Source organism: Oncorhynchus masou, chromosome 31, assembly GCF_036934945.1.
Source record: "Oncorhynchus masou masou isolate Uvic2021 chromosome 31, UVic_Omas_1.1, whole genome shotgun sequence".
NCBI classification, from domain to species: Eukaryota; Metazoa; Chordata; class Actinopteri; order Salmoniformes; family Salmonidae; genus Oncorhynchus; species Oncorhynchus masou.
Genome location: NC_088242.1, coordinates 100,684,954 through 100,699,612, shown reverse-complemented (window position 1 = coordinate 100,699,612; position 14,659 = coordinate 100,684,954). Strand labels below are relative to the sequence as shown.

General features: G+C 46.8%; 1 protein-coding gene across 2 annotated transcripts in view; it reads right to left on the bottom strand.

The window, feature by feature from the left end:
• LOC135524828 (cytoplasmic FMR1-interacting protein 1 homolog) overlaps window positions 1-14,659 on the bottom strand; it is a 93,982-nt gene extending 79,323 nt beyond the window's left edge. For both annotated transcript variants that reach the window (XM_064952685.1, XM_064952684.1), the window contains exon 1: window positions 14,440-14,659. The gene's annotated coding sequence lies outside the window, so the exon portion shown is untranslated. The remainder of the gene's footprint in view (window positions 1-14,439) is intronic.

The following is a 14,659-nucleotide window of genomic DNA, read 5'->3' as shown; positions in this document are numbered from 1 at the left end:
CGCTGATTGTGGACTTCAGGAAACAGCAGAGGGAACACCCCCCTATCCACATCGATGGAACAGTAGTGGAGAGAGTAGCAAGTTTTAAGTTCCTCGGCATACACATCACAGACAAACTGAATTGGTCCACTCACACAGACAGCATCGTGAAGAAGGCGCAGCAGTCCTTCAACCTCAGGAGGCTGAAGATATTCGGCTTGTCACCAAAAGCACTCACAAACTTCTACAGAGGCACAATCGAGAGCATCCTGGCGGGCTGTATCACCGCCTGGTACGGCAACTGTTCCGCCCTCAACCGTAAGGCTCTCCAGAGGGTAGTGAGGTCTGCACAACGCATCATCGGGGGCAAACTACCTGCCCTCTAGGACACCTACACCACCCGATGTTACAGGAAGGCCATAAAGATCATCAAGGACATCTACCACCCGAGCCACTGCCTGTTCACCCCGCTATCATCCAGAAGGCGAGGTCAGTACAGGTGCATCAAAGCTGGGACCGAGAGACTGAAAAACAGCTTCTATCTCAAGGCCATCAGACTGTTAAACAGCCACCACTAACATTGAGTGGCTGCTGCCTACACACTGACACTGACTCAACTCCAGCCACTTTAATAATGGGAATTGATGGGAAATGTTGTAAATATATCACTAGCCACTTTAAACAATGCTACCTTATATAATGTTACTTACCCTACATTATTCATCTCATATGCATACCTATATACTGTACTCTATATCATCGACTGCATCCTTATGTAATACATGTATCACTAGCCACTTTAACTATGCCACTTTGTTTACATACTCATCTCACATGTATATACTGTACTCGATACCATCTACTGTATCTTGCCTATGCTGCTCTGTACCATCACTCACTCATATATCCTTATTGACATATTCTTTATCCCCTTACACTGTGTATAAGACAGTAGATTAGGAATTGTTAGTTAGATTACTTGTTGGTTATTACTGCATTGTCGGAACTAGAAGCACAAGCATTTCGCTACACTCGCATTAACATCTGCTAACCATGTGTATGTGACAAATAAAATTTGATTTGATTTGATTTGAACACAGTGACACGAGCCTACCAGACGAGCTAAACTACTTCCATGCTCGCTTTGAAGCAAATAACACTGTAACATGCATGAGAGCACCAGCTGTTCTCGGAAGACTATGTGATCACGCTCTCTGCAGCCGATGTGAGTAAGACCTTTAAACAGGTCAACATTCACAAGGCCGCAGGGCCAGACGGATTACCAGGACGTGTAGTGCGAGCAGGTGCTGACCAACTGCTAAGTGTCTTCACTAACATTTTCAACCTGTCCCTGTCTGAGTCTGTAATACCAGCATGTTTTAAGCAGACCACCATAGTGCCTGTGCCCAAGAACATTAAGGTAACCTGCCTAAATGACTACCGACACGTAGCACTCACGTCTGTAGCCATGAAGTGCTTTGAAAGGCTGGTCATGGCTCACATCAACACCATTATCTCAGAAACCCTAGACCCATTCCAATTTGCATACTGCCCCAACAGATCCATATATGATGCAATCTCCATTGCACTCCATACTGCCCTTTCACACCTGGACAAAAGGAAAACCTATGTGAGAATGCTCTTCATTGACTCCAGCTCAGGGTTCAACACCATAGTGCCCTCCAAGCTCATCACTAAGCTAAGGACCCTGGGACTAAACACCTCACTCTGCAACTGGATCCTGGACTTCCTGATGGGCCACCCCCAGATGGTAAGGGTAGGTAACAACACATCTGCCACGCTGATCCTCAACACAGGGGCCCCTCAGGGGTACATGCTCAGTCCCCTCCTGTACTCCATGTTCGCTCATGACTGCACAGCCAGGCACGACTCCAACACCATCATTAAATTTGCAGATGACACAACAGTGGTAGGCCTGATCACGACAACGATGAGACAGCCAAAAGGGAGGAGGTCCGAGACCTGGCCGTGTGGTGCAAGGACAACAACTTCTCCCTCAATGTGATCAAGACAAAGGAGATGATTGTGGACTACAGGAGAAGGAGGACCGAGCACGCCCCCATTCTCATCGATGGGGCTGTAGTGGAGCAGGTTGAGAGCTTCAAGTACCTTGGTGTCCACATCACCAACAAACTAACATGGTCCAAACACATCAAGACAGAAGAGGGCACGACAAAACCTATTCCCCCTCAGGAGACTGAAAAGATTTGGCATGGGTCCTTAGATCAGTTCTACAGCTGCACCATCGAGAGCATCCTGACTGGTTGCATCACTGCCTAGTATGGCAACTGCCTGGCATGGCCAATTAATTAGGGCCGATTTCAAGTTTTCATAACAATCGTTAATCTGCATTTTTGGATGCCGATTATGGCCGATTACATTGCAATCCACGAGGAGACTGCGTGGCAGGCTGACTGCCTGTTACGCTAGTGCAGCAAGGAGCCAAGGTAGGTTGCTAGCTAGCATTAAACTTATCTTATAAAAAACTATCAATCTTCACATAATCACTAGTTAACTACACATGGTTGCTGGTATTACTAGTTTAACTAGCTTGTCCTGCGTTGCATATACTCAATGAGGTGCCTGTTAATTTATCATCGAATCACAGCCTACTTCAACTTTGCCAAATGGGTGATGATTTAACAAAAGCACATTAGCGAAAGAACCATAAACATCAACATCAAAAATAAATACAGAGCTGTGCCACCAGTGACTCTGGGTTCGCGCCCAGGCCATGTCGTAAACGGCCGTGACCGGGAGGTCCATGGGGCGGCGCACAGCCTAGCGTTGTCCGGGCTAGGGAGGGCATGGCCGGTAGGGATATTGTCTCATCGCGCACCAGCGACTCATGTGGCGGGCCGGGCGCAGTGCACGCTAACCAAGGTTGCCAGGTGCACGGTGTTTCCTCCGACACATTGGTGCGACTGGCTTTCGGGTTGGATGTGCGGAGTCAGGGAAATGCAGCAGTTTGGGCCGCCTGGCTCGTTGCGAACTGTTTCTTCCTAACAAAGACCGTAATTCATTTGCCAGAATTTGACGTAATTATGACATAACATTGAAGGTTGTACAATGTAACAGGAATATTTAGACTGATGGATGCCACCCGTTCGACAAAATATGGAATGGTTCCGTATTTCACTGAAAGAATACGTGTTTTGTTTTCAAAATGATAGTTTCCGGATTTTACCATATTAATGACCAAAGGCTTGTAGTTCTGTGTTTATTATTTGATAATTAAGTCTATGATTTGATAAGAGCAGTCTGACTGAGTGGTGGTAGGCAGCAGCAGGCTCGTAAGCATTCATTCAAACAGCACTTTACTGCATTTGCGAGCATGCTTGAAGCACAGCACAGTTTATTTATTTATTTTACCTTTATTTAACCAGGTAGGCCAGTTGAGAACAAGTTCTCATTTGCAACTGCGACCTGGCCAAGATAAAGCAAAGCAGTTCGACACATACAACAACACAGAGTTACACATGGGATAAACAAACATACAGTCACTAACACAATAGAAAAGTCTATATACAGTGTGTGCAAATGAGGTAAGGTAATAAATAGGCCGTTGTGGCAAAATAATTACAATATAACAGTTAAACACAGGAGTGATAGATGTGCAGAAGATGAATATGCAAGTAGAGCTACTGGGGTGCAAAGGAGCAAAAACAATATATAACAGTATGTGGATGAGGTAGTTGGGTGGGCTGTTTACAGATGGGCTATGTACAGATGCAATGATCTGTAAGCTGCTCTGACAGCTGATGCTTAAAGTTAGCAGGGGAGATATGAGTCTCCAGCTTATGACTTCAAGCCTATCAACTCCTGAGATTACACTGGCAATACTAAAGTGCCTATAAGAACATCCCATAGTCAAAATAGTCAAAGGTATATGAAATACAAATGGTACAGAGAGAAATAGTCTAAGCGTCATAATTACTATAAAAACTACAACCTAAAACTTCTTACCTGGGAATATTGAACCACCAGCTTTCATATGTTCTCATGTTCTGAGCAAGGAACTGAAACATTAGCTTTTTTACATGGCACATATTGCACTTTTACTTTCTCCTCCAACACTGTTTGTGCATTATTTAAACCAAATTGAACATGTTTCATCATTTGTTTATTATTTATTTTATGCTAAATTGATTTTATTGATGTACTATATGTATTATGTTAAAATAAAAGTGTTCATTCAGGTGTATAATTGTCATTGTTACAAATACATGTAAAAATCGGCCGATTAATCGGTATCGGCGTTGAAAAATCATAAACATAACCTCTAGTGCGTACGGCCCAGAACATCACTGGGCCCAAGCTTCCTGCCATTCAGGACCTCTATACCAGGCAGTGTCAGAGGAAGGCCCTAATAAATGGTCAAAGACTCCAGTCACCCTAGTCATAGACTGTTCTCTCCGCTACCACACGGCAAGCGGTACCGTAGCGCCAAGTCTAGGTCCAAAATGCTTCTCAACAGCTTCTACCCGTGAGCCATAAGACTCCTGAACAGCTCATCAAATGTTTATTATCTATGCATAGTCACTTTAATAACTCTACCTACATGTACATATTACCCATATTACATATTCTAATATTAGAAACCGGTACCCCCGTACATTGACTTTGTACCCCCTGTATATAGCCTCCACATTGACTCTGTACCCCTGAATACAGCCTCCACATTGACTCTGTACCCCTGTATATAGCATCCACATTGACTCTGTACCCCTGTATATAGCCTCCACATTGACTCTGTACCCCTGTATATAGCCTCCACATTGACTCTGTACCCCTGTATATAGCCTCCACATTGACTCTGTACCCCTGTATATAGCCTCCACATTGACTCTGTACCCCTGTATATAGCCTCCACATTGACTCTGTACCCCTGTATATAGCCTCCACATTGAATCTGTACCCCTGTATATAGCCTCCACATTGAATCTGTACCCCTGTATATAGCCTCCACATTGACTCTGTACCGTAATACCCTGTATATAGCCTCCACATTGACACTGTACCGTAATACCCTGTATATAGCCTCCACATTGACTTTCTACCGGTACCCCCTGTATATCGCCTCCACATTGACTCTGTACCGTAACACCCTGTATATAGTCTCCACATTGACTCTGTACCGTAATAACCTGTATATAGCCTCCACGTTGACTCTGTACTGGTACCCCCTGTATATAGCCTCCACATTGACCCTGTACTGTAATACCATGTATATAGCCTCCACATTGACTCTGTACCGTAATACCCTGTATATAGCCCCGCTATTGCCATTGTACTGCTGCTCTTTAATTATGTTAATTTTGTTTCTTAGTTTTCTTAAAACTGCATTTTTATTTTATTTTTTTTATTAAAAAAAAAAAAAATAAGGTCTACTACACCTATTGTATTCAGCATTTCACTGTGAGGTCTACTACACCTGTTGTATTCAGCATTTCACTGTAAGGTCTACTACACCTGTTGTATTCATCATTTCACTGTAAGGTCTACTACACCTGTTGTATTCATCATTTCACTGCAAGGTCTACTACACCTGTTGTATTCAGCATTTCACTGTAAGGTCTACTACACCTGTTGTATTCATCATTTCACTGTGAGGTCTACTACACCTGTTGTATTCAGCATTTCACTGTAAGGTCTACTACACCTGTTGTATTCATCATTTCACTGTAAGGTCTACTACACCTGTTGTATTCAGCATTTCACTGTAAGGTCTACTACACCTGTTGTATTCAGCACTTCGCTGTGAGGTCTACTACACCTGTTGTATTCAGCATTTCACTGTGAAGTCTACTACACCTGTTGTATTCAGCATTTCACTGTAAGGTCTACTACACCTGTTGTATTCATTATTTCACTGTAAGGTCTGCTACACCTGTTGTATTCAGCATTTCACTGTAAGGTCTACTACACCTGTTGTATTCAGCACTTCGCTGTGAGGTCTACTACACCTGTTGTATTCAGCATTTCACTGTGAGGTCTACTACACCTGTTGTATTCAGCATTTCACTGTGAGGTCTACTACACCTGTTGTATTCAGCATTTCACTGTGAGGTCTACTACACCTGTTGTATTCAGCATTTCACTGTGAGGTCTACTACACCTGTTGTATTCAGCATTTCACTGTGAGGTCTACTACACCTGTTGTTTTCAGCATTTCACTGTGAGGTCTACTACACCTGTTTTATTCAGCATTTCACTGTAAGGTCTACTACACCTGTTGTATTCAGCATTTCACTGTAAGGTCTACTACACCTGTTGGTCTACTACTACTAAGGTCTACTACACCTGTTGTATTCAGCATTTCACTGTAAGGTCTACTACACCTGTTGTATTCAGCATTTCACTGTGAGGTCTACTACACCTGTTGTATTCAGCATTTCACTGTGAGGTCTACTACACCTGTTGTATTCAGCATTTCACTGTGAGGTCTACTACACCTGTTGTATTCAGCATTTCACTGTGAGGTCTACTACACCTGTTGTATTCAGCATTTCACTGTGAGGTCTACTACACCTGACAAATAAAATGTACAGAGTCGTTCCACTTCATGATTGTGTCCCACTTGTTGTTGATTCTTCACAAAAAAATACAGTTTTATATCTTTATGTTTGAAGCCTGAAATGTGGCAAAACGTCGCAAAGTTCAAGGGGGCCGAAGACTTTCGCAAGGCACTGTATATATATATTTCATATATATATAAATGATAAGATAGTTCGACAGCCCTGTCTGTAAGCTTTTAAATGATATCAAACACAACCATGTATCTTGTCCAGTGATGAAGACATATCTCATGGCACAGTGGGGTAAATCTGAATGTCCTGAATGTTTTAGCATTAAACTAATTAGAAAGGCAGACCAACTAAACTGACAATCTTTCCCGCAGCCATTACATGCGGAAACGGTCAGAAAAGTTGATGTTTTAGCATTCAGGTCCAGAAAGTCACTTTCTGTGCACTTCTACAACGAGCAAATATATCTGGAAGGTTTCATTCAAATCAGAAGGGGTGCTGTCAAAAAGTGATTGAATTCAAATGGATTTACCCCCGTAAGAGGCTTAACTGCCCTGGTACCAGGAATAGCCCTAGGAGGGGGAGAGCAAGCAGCACAGGAAACAGAGAGCCACAGAGAGCCACAGCTCGCCCTAACTGAGACAGACAGGCTCTGGGGACACAGCTAGCCCTCACTGAGACAGACAGACAGGCTCTGGGGACACAGCTAGCCCTAACTGAGACAGACAGACAGACAGGCTCTGGGGACACAGCTAGCCCTAACTGAGACAGACAGACAGGCTCTGGGGACACAGCTAGCCCTAACTGAGACAGACAGACAGGCTCTGGGGACACAGCTAGCCCTAACTGAGACAGACAGGCTCTGTGGACACAGAGGACTCTGGTGTAAAGTAGTGCACTATATAGGGAATAGGGTACAGTTTGGAAAGCAGCCCCAGAGCAGAGCAAAGGCGTCCTCATGCTTCAGTTCAGCTGGCGACCTGAACGAATGTGCTTGCATACTACCTTAAAAGACCTTAGTTATATGGGTCCTGTGTGGCTCAGTTAGAGCAAAAGACCTTAGTTATATTGTTGTTTTTCAAGCTGTTTTTCCATTTTGAGACACCGTAGCCAAAATAGTCTGAATTAATCTAAGATAACTCAATAAATTTGCCATTCATTTAAAACATTTTGCCAAGGAGATCTTAGTTGCTCAATTTAACATCTAACTAGTAATGTTTGGTTCAGTATTTCTCAATGAAAACATGTGCATGAAAATGAGCCGTCTCTCATTGAATGACAAATACTTAATTGAAGAATCCCTGTTGACCAATCACAGACGGAGGGGGGTGGACCTCCCACTATTGACTTGTTTCCTCCCACTACAGCTTGTTTCCGAACTTCACTAAATGTTGTCATAATGCACAAACTGTTTCGGCTGGGAAGCACGCGGACGCCTTAACAGACAGGAACCAGAGTAAAGCTGGCTGGTTGGGTTAGATAGGACTCTCCCCATATAATAGAGAAAATATCTCAAATGACTCATTCATATTCCTGTGCATGGAAGCAGAGACACGCAGTACTGCACTAGCAGGCACGCAGTACTGCACTAGGAGACACGCAGTACTGCACTAGGAGACACGCAGTACTGCACTAGGAGACACGCAGTACTGCACTAGGAGGCACGCAGTACTGCACTAGGAGACACGCAGTACTGCACTAGGAGACACGCAGTACTGCACTAGGAGGCACGCAGTACTGCACTAGCAGGCACGCAGTACTGCACTAGGAGGCACGCAGTACTGCACTAGCAGGCACGCAGTACTGCACTAGGAGACACGCAGTACTGCACTAGCAGGCACGCAGTACTGCACTAGGAGACACGCAGTACTGCACTAGGAGGCACGCAGTACTGCACTAGGAGACACGCAGTACTGCACTAGGAGACACGCAGTACTGCACTAGGAGGCACGCAGTACTGCACTAGCAGGCACGCAGTACTGCACTAGGAGGCACGCAGTACTGCACTAGCAGGCACGCAGTACTGCACTAGGAGGCACGCAGTACTGCACTAGGAGGCACGCAGTACTGCACTAGGAGACACGCAGTACTGCACTAGCAGGCACGCAGTACTGCACTAGGAGACACGCAGTACTGCACTAGGAGACACGCAGTACTGCACTAGGAGACACGCAGTACTGCACTAGGAGGCACGCAGTACTGCACTAGGAGACACGCAGTACTGCACTAGGAGACACGCAGTACTGCACTAGGAGGCACGCAGTACTGCACTAGCAGGCACGCAGTACTGCACTAGGAGGCACGCAGTACTGCACTAGCAGGCACGCAGTACTGCACTAGGAGACACGCAGTACTGCACTAGCAGGCACGCAGTACTGCACTAGGAGACACGCAGTACTGCACTAGGAGGCACGCAGTACTGCACTAGGAGACACGCAGTACTGAGGAGACACGCAGTACTGCACTAGAGGCACGCAGTACTGCACTAGCAGGCACGCAGTACTGCACTAGGAGGCACGCAGTACTGCACTAGCAGGCACGCAGTACTGCACTAGGAGGCACGCAGTACTGCACTAGGAGACACGCAGTACTGCACTAGGAGGCACGCAGTACTGCACTAGCAGGCACGCAGTACTGCACTAGGAGGCACGCAGTACTGCACTAGCAGACACGCAGTACTGCACTAGCAGACACGCAGTACTGCACTAGGAGGCACGCAGTACTGCACTAGGAGGCACGCAGTACTGCACTAGCAGACACGCAGTACTGCACTAGCAGGCACGCAGTACTGCACTAGGAGGCACGCAGTACTGCACTAGGAGGCACGCAGTACTGCACTAGGAGGCACGCAGTACTGCACTAGGAGACACGCAGTACTGCACTAGCAGACACGCAGTACTGCACTAGCAGACACGCAGTACTGCACTAGCAGACACGCAGTACTGCACTAGGAGGCACGCAGTACTGCACTAGGAGGCACGCAGTACTGCACTAGGAGACACGCAGTACTGCACTAGCAGACACGCAGTACTGCACTAGCAGACACGCAGTACTGCACTAGCAGACACGCAGTACTGCACTAGCAGACACGCAGTACTGCACTAGCAGACACGCAGTACTGCACTAGGAGGCACGCAGTACTGCACTAGCAGACACGCAGTACTGCACTAGCAGACACGCAGTACTGCACTAGGAGGCACGCAGTACTGCACTAGCAGACACGCAGTACTGCACTAGCAGACACGCAGTACTGCACTAGGAGGCACGCAGTACTGCACTAGGAGGCACGCAGTACTGCACTAGCAGACACGCAGTACTGCACTAGCAGACACGCAGTACTGCACTAGCAGACACGCAGTACTGCACTAGGAGGCACGCAGTACGCACTAGCAGACACGCAGTACTGAGGCACGCAGTACTGCACTAGGAGGCACGCAGTACTGCACTAGGAGGCACGCAGTACTGCACTAGGAGGCACGCAGTACTGCACTAGGAGGCACGCAGTACTGCACTAGGAGGCACGCAGTACTGCACTAGGAGACACGCAGTACTGCACTAGGAGGCACGCAGTACTGCACTAGGAGGCACGCAGTACTGCACTAGGAGGCACGCAGTACTGCACTAGGAGGCACGCAGTACTGCACTAGCAGACACGCAGTACTGCACTAGGAGACACGCAGTACTGCACTAGGAGACACGCAGTACTGCACTAGCAGACACGCAGTACTGCACTAGCAGACACGCAGTACTGCACTAGGAGGCCGTGGATTGTCTTAGGGTCAGGGTTATAGGGTCAGGGTTATAGGGTTAGGGTTATAGGGTTAGGGTTAGGGTCCGGGTTATAGGGTTAGGGTCAGGGTTATAGGGTTAGGATCAGGGTCAGGGTTATAGGGTTAGGGTTATAGGGTTAGGGTTATAGGGTTAGGGTTATAGGGTTAGGATCAGGGTCAGGGTTATAGGGTTAGGGTCAGGGTTATAGGGTTAGGGTTATAGGGTTAGGGTTATAGGGTTAGGGTTAGGGTCCGGGTTATAGGGTTAGGGTCAGGGTTATAGGGTTAGGGTTATAGGGTCAGGGTTATAGGGTTAGGGTCAGGGTTAGGGTTATAGGGTCAGGGTTATAGGGTTAGGGTTATAGGGTTAGGGTTATAGGGTTAGGGTTATAGGGTTAGGATCAGGGTCAGGGTTATAGGGTCAGGGTTATAGGGTTAGGGTTAGGGTTAGGGTTAGGGTTATAGGGTTAGGGTTATAGGGTTAGGGTTATAGGGTTAGGATCAGGGTCAGGGTTATAGGGTTAGGGTCAGGGTTATAGGGTTAGGGTTATAGGGTTAGGGTTATAGGGTTAGGGTTATAGGGTTAGGGTTATAGGGTTAGGGTTATAGGGTTAGGGTCAGGGTTATAGGGTTAGGGTCAGGGTTATAGGGTCAGGGTTATAGGGTCAGGGTTATAGGGTTAGGGTTAGGGTCAGGGTTATAGGGTTAGGGTTATAGGGTTAGGGTTATAGGGTTAGGATCAGGGTCAGGGTTATAGGGTTAGGGTCAGGGTTATAGGGTTAGGGTTATAGGGTTAGGGTTATAGGGTTAGGGTTATAGGGTTAGGGTTATAGGGTTAGGATCAGGGTCAGGGTTATAGGGTTAGGGTCAGGGTTATAGGGTTAGGGTTAGGGTCCGGGTTATAGGGTCAGGGTTAGGGTTAGGGTCTGGGTTAGGGTTATAGGGTCAGGGTTATAGGGTTAGGGTCAGGGTTATAGGGTTAGGGTCAGGGTTATAGGGTTAGGGTTATAGGGTCAGGGTTATAGGGTTAGGGTTATAGGGTTAGGGTTATAGGGTTAGGGTTATAGGGTTAGGGTTAGGGTCCGGGTTATAGGGTTAGGGTCAGGGTTATAGGGTTAGGGTTAGGGTCCGGGTTATAGGGTCAGGGTTAGGGTTAGGGTTAGGGTCAGGGTTATAGGGTTAGGGTTATAGGGTTAGGGTTATAGGGTTAGGGTTAGGGTCCGGGTTATAGGGTCAGGGTTATAGGGTTAGGGTTATAGGGTTAGGGTTATAGGGTTAGGGTTATAGGGTTAGGGTTATAGGGTTAGGGTTAGGGTCCGGGTTATAGGGTTAGGGTCAGGGTTATAGGGTTAGGGTTAGGGTCCGGGTTATAGGGTCAGGGTTAGGGTTAGGGTTAGGGTCAGGGTTATAGGGTTAGGGTTATAGGGTTAGGGTTATAGGGTTAGGGTTAGGGTCCGGGTTATAGGGTTAGGGTCAGGGTTATAGGGTTAGGGTTAGGGTCCGGGTTATAGGGTCAGGGTTAGGGTTAGGGTTAGGGTCAGGGTTATAGGGTTAGGATCAGGGTTAGGGTCAGGGTTATAGGGTTAGGGTCAGGGTTAGGGTCAGGGTTAGGGTCAGGGTTATAGGGTTAGGGTCAGGGTTATAGGGTCAGGGTTATAGGGTTAGGGTTATAGGGTTAGGGTTAGGGTCCGGGTTATAGGGTTAGGGTTAGGGTCCGGGTTATAGGGTCAGGGTTAGGGTTAGGGTTAGGGTCAGGGTTATAGGGTTAGGGTTATAGGGTTAGGGTTATAGGGTTAGGATCAGGGTTAGGGTCAGGGTTATAGGGTTAGGGTCAGGGTTATAGGGTTAGGGTCAGGGTTAGGGTCAGGGTTATAGGGTTAGGGTCAGGGTTATAGGGTTAGGGTCAGGGTTATAGGGTTAGGGTCAGGGTTAGGGTTATAGGGTCAGGGTTAGGGTTATAGGGTTAGGGTTAGGGTTAGGGTTAGGGTTAGGGTCAGGGTTATAGGGTTAGGGTCAGGGTTATAGGGTTAGGGTCAGGGTTATAGGGTTAGGGTTAGGGTCCGGGTTATAGGGTCAGGGTTAGGGTTAGGGTCAGGTTTAGGGTTATAGGGTTAGGGTTAGGATCAGGGTTAGGGTAAGGGTTATAGGGTCAGGGTTATAGGTCAGGGTTAGGGTCAGGGTTAGGATCAGGGTCAGGGTTAGGATCAGGGTCAGGGTTAGGATCAGGGTTAGGGTTAGGGTTAGGGTCAGGGTTAGGGTCAGGGTTAGGGTTAGGGTCAGGGTTAGGGTCAGATAAAGGCTCTGTTGGAAATAAACTCTCCTCTCACTCCCAAAGACTCTGGGTCTGGTGAAGCCTGGTCCTGGGTTACACTGAAGCTTGGTCTGGTTCTGGATTTGTTGTGGTGGTGGGTAGGATACATACTCCGCTTGTCCGTCCATTCATTTACAGGGGTTTCATACTGGTTATTTTGACAGCAGGAGTTTATTGTGATTTCACACCTTATACATTTCTGACATGGGGGTTTGTTCACTCTGACACACTGCTAACTTATTGCAGCTGCGCAAGTTCTGTTCTACAGAAGTGACTGGAGATTGAATCCCCCGAGCTGACAAGGTGAAAATCTGTCATTCTGCCCCTGAACGAGGCAGTTAACCCAGGCCGTCATTGAAAATAAGAATGTGTTCTTAACTGACTTGCCTGGTTAAATAAAGATTAAATAAAGGTGTAAAAAAATATTTTAAAAAATGCCGATTTCCGATTGTTATGAAAACTTGAAATCGGCCCTAATTAATCGGCCATTCCGATTACTCGGTCAACCTCAAGTCCAGATATACCAGGGCGCATATACACCGGGGCCCAGATGCACCGGGGCCCAGATACACCGGGGCCCAGATACACCGGGGCCCAGATACACCGGGGCCCAGATACACCGGGGCCCAGATACACTGGGGCCCAGATACACCGGGGCCCAGATGCACCGGGGCCCAGATGCACCGGGGTCCTGTCGGCCCCCTCCCCCATCTACAGATGCACTCTTTCACTTCTCCTAAAACACCAACTCTCCCCCCTCTCTTTCCTGCGCTTTGCCTGATCATACTAGGAAGGAAGTCGCTGAGCAAACACACAAACTGAGATCCTTGCTGGAGGGTCACTAAGACCTATTGTACAGCCCTTGTCAACACACATCAACAAAGACATTTCGTTCCATCATTTACCTGACAGAGATCTGGTTCAGATACATTCCACCCCTTTTACATCTCATTTGGCAATCGGCATGACTTTAGTTCAGAAATAATCAGAAAATGCAGACTTTGAAATATCTATTCCTCAATATAACAGTCAATTATTTGGAGCACTGGTTTAACGTTGTCTAACGTTGTCTTTTGTCATTGGTTTGTCAGTCAACAACCATGATTTGTTTGAAAATTATTCCTGTCCGTTTGACTCGCCTGTATGAGACTGACTCCTGAAGTGCGGATATACTGATTCCTGCCCGTTTGACTCGCCTGTATGAGACTGACTCCGGATATACTGATTCCTGCCCGTTTGACTCGCCTGTATGAGACTGACTCCGGATATACTGATTCCTGCCCGTTTGACTCGCCTGTATGAGACTGACTCCGGATATACTGATTCCTGCCCGTTTGACTCGCCTGTATGAGACTGACTCCGGATATACTGATTCCTGCCCGTTTGACTCGCCTGTATGAGACTGACTCCGGATATACTGATTCCTGCCCGTTTGACTCGCCTGTATGAGACTGACTCCGGATATACTGATTCCTGAGCAGGACAGCAGCCTGTTGCGTGTGCCAAGATCCTAACTAGTCTGATTAGTCGCTCAGTAAATCGGGCCCACAGTAGAGCTTTAGACAAGGAAAATTAATGTGCGGTTTATCTACATGCCTTTTCTTTCATGAATCAACACAATACACACATCCCTATTTATTTTTTGCCGTATAAATAAGATAGAGCGCTACGTTTCTTGTGCACAAAACCCATAACTAATAAAGCAAGGCGAATACACAAAAGACAACACCCATAAAGAAACATCCCAGAAAGTTTGAGGCGATAGATAACGTCAGTCACAACACAGTGTAAATGTCCCCAGCTGACTATAGTATAGTAACTACCGACTCACCCCAAGTTATTCTCCGGGGAATTTGGTCCTCTTAACCGAATTAAAAACACTTCTAAAACTACAATTCACAATCTGGACGCTCCTGGAACGCAATGGTGGATGAAAAGCAAGGATATCCCAGTTTGTAGTCAGTGAAATATTCTTCCCTTGTCAATGTAACAGAGGCAGCAGGCGAGGATTTGTGCAGAGCAGGGAGTTTCTGTCCCACTGACTGAACCAA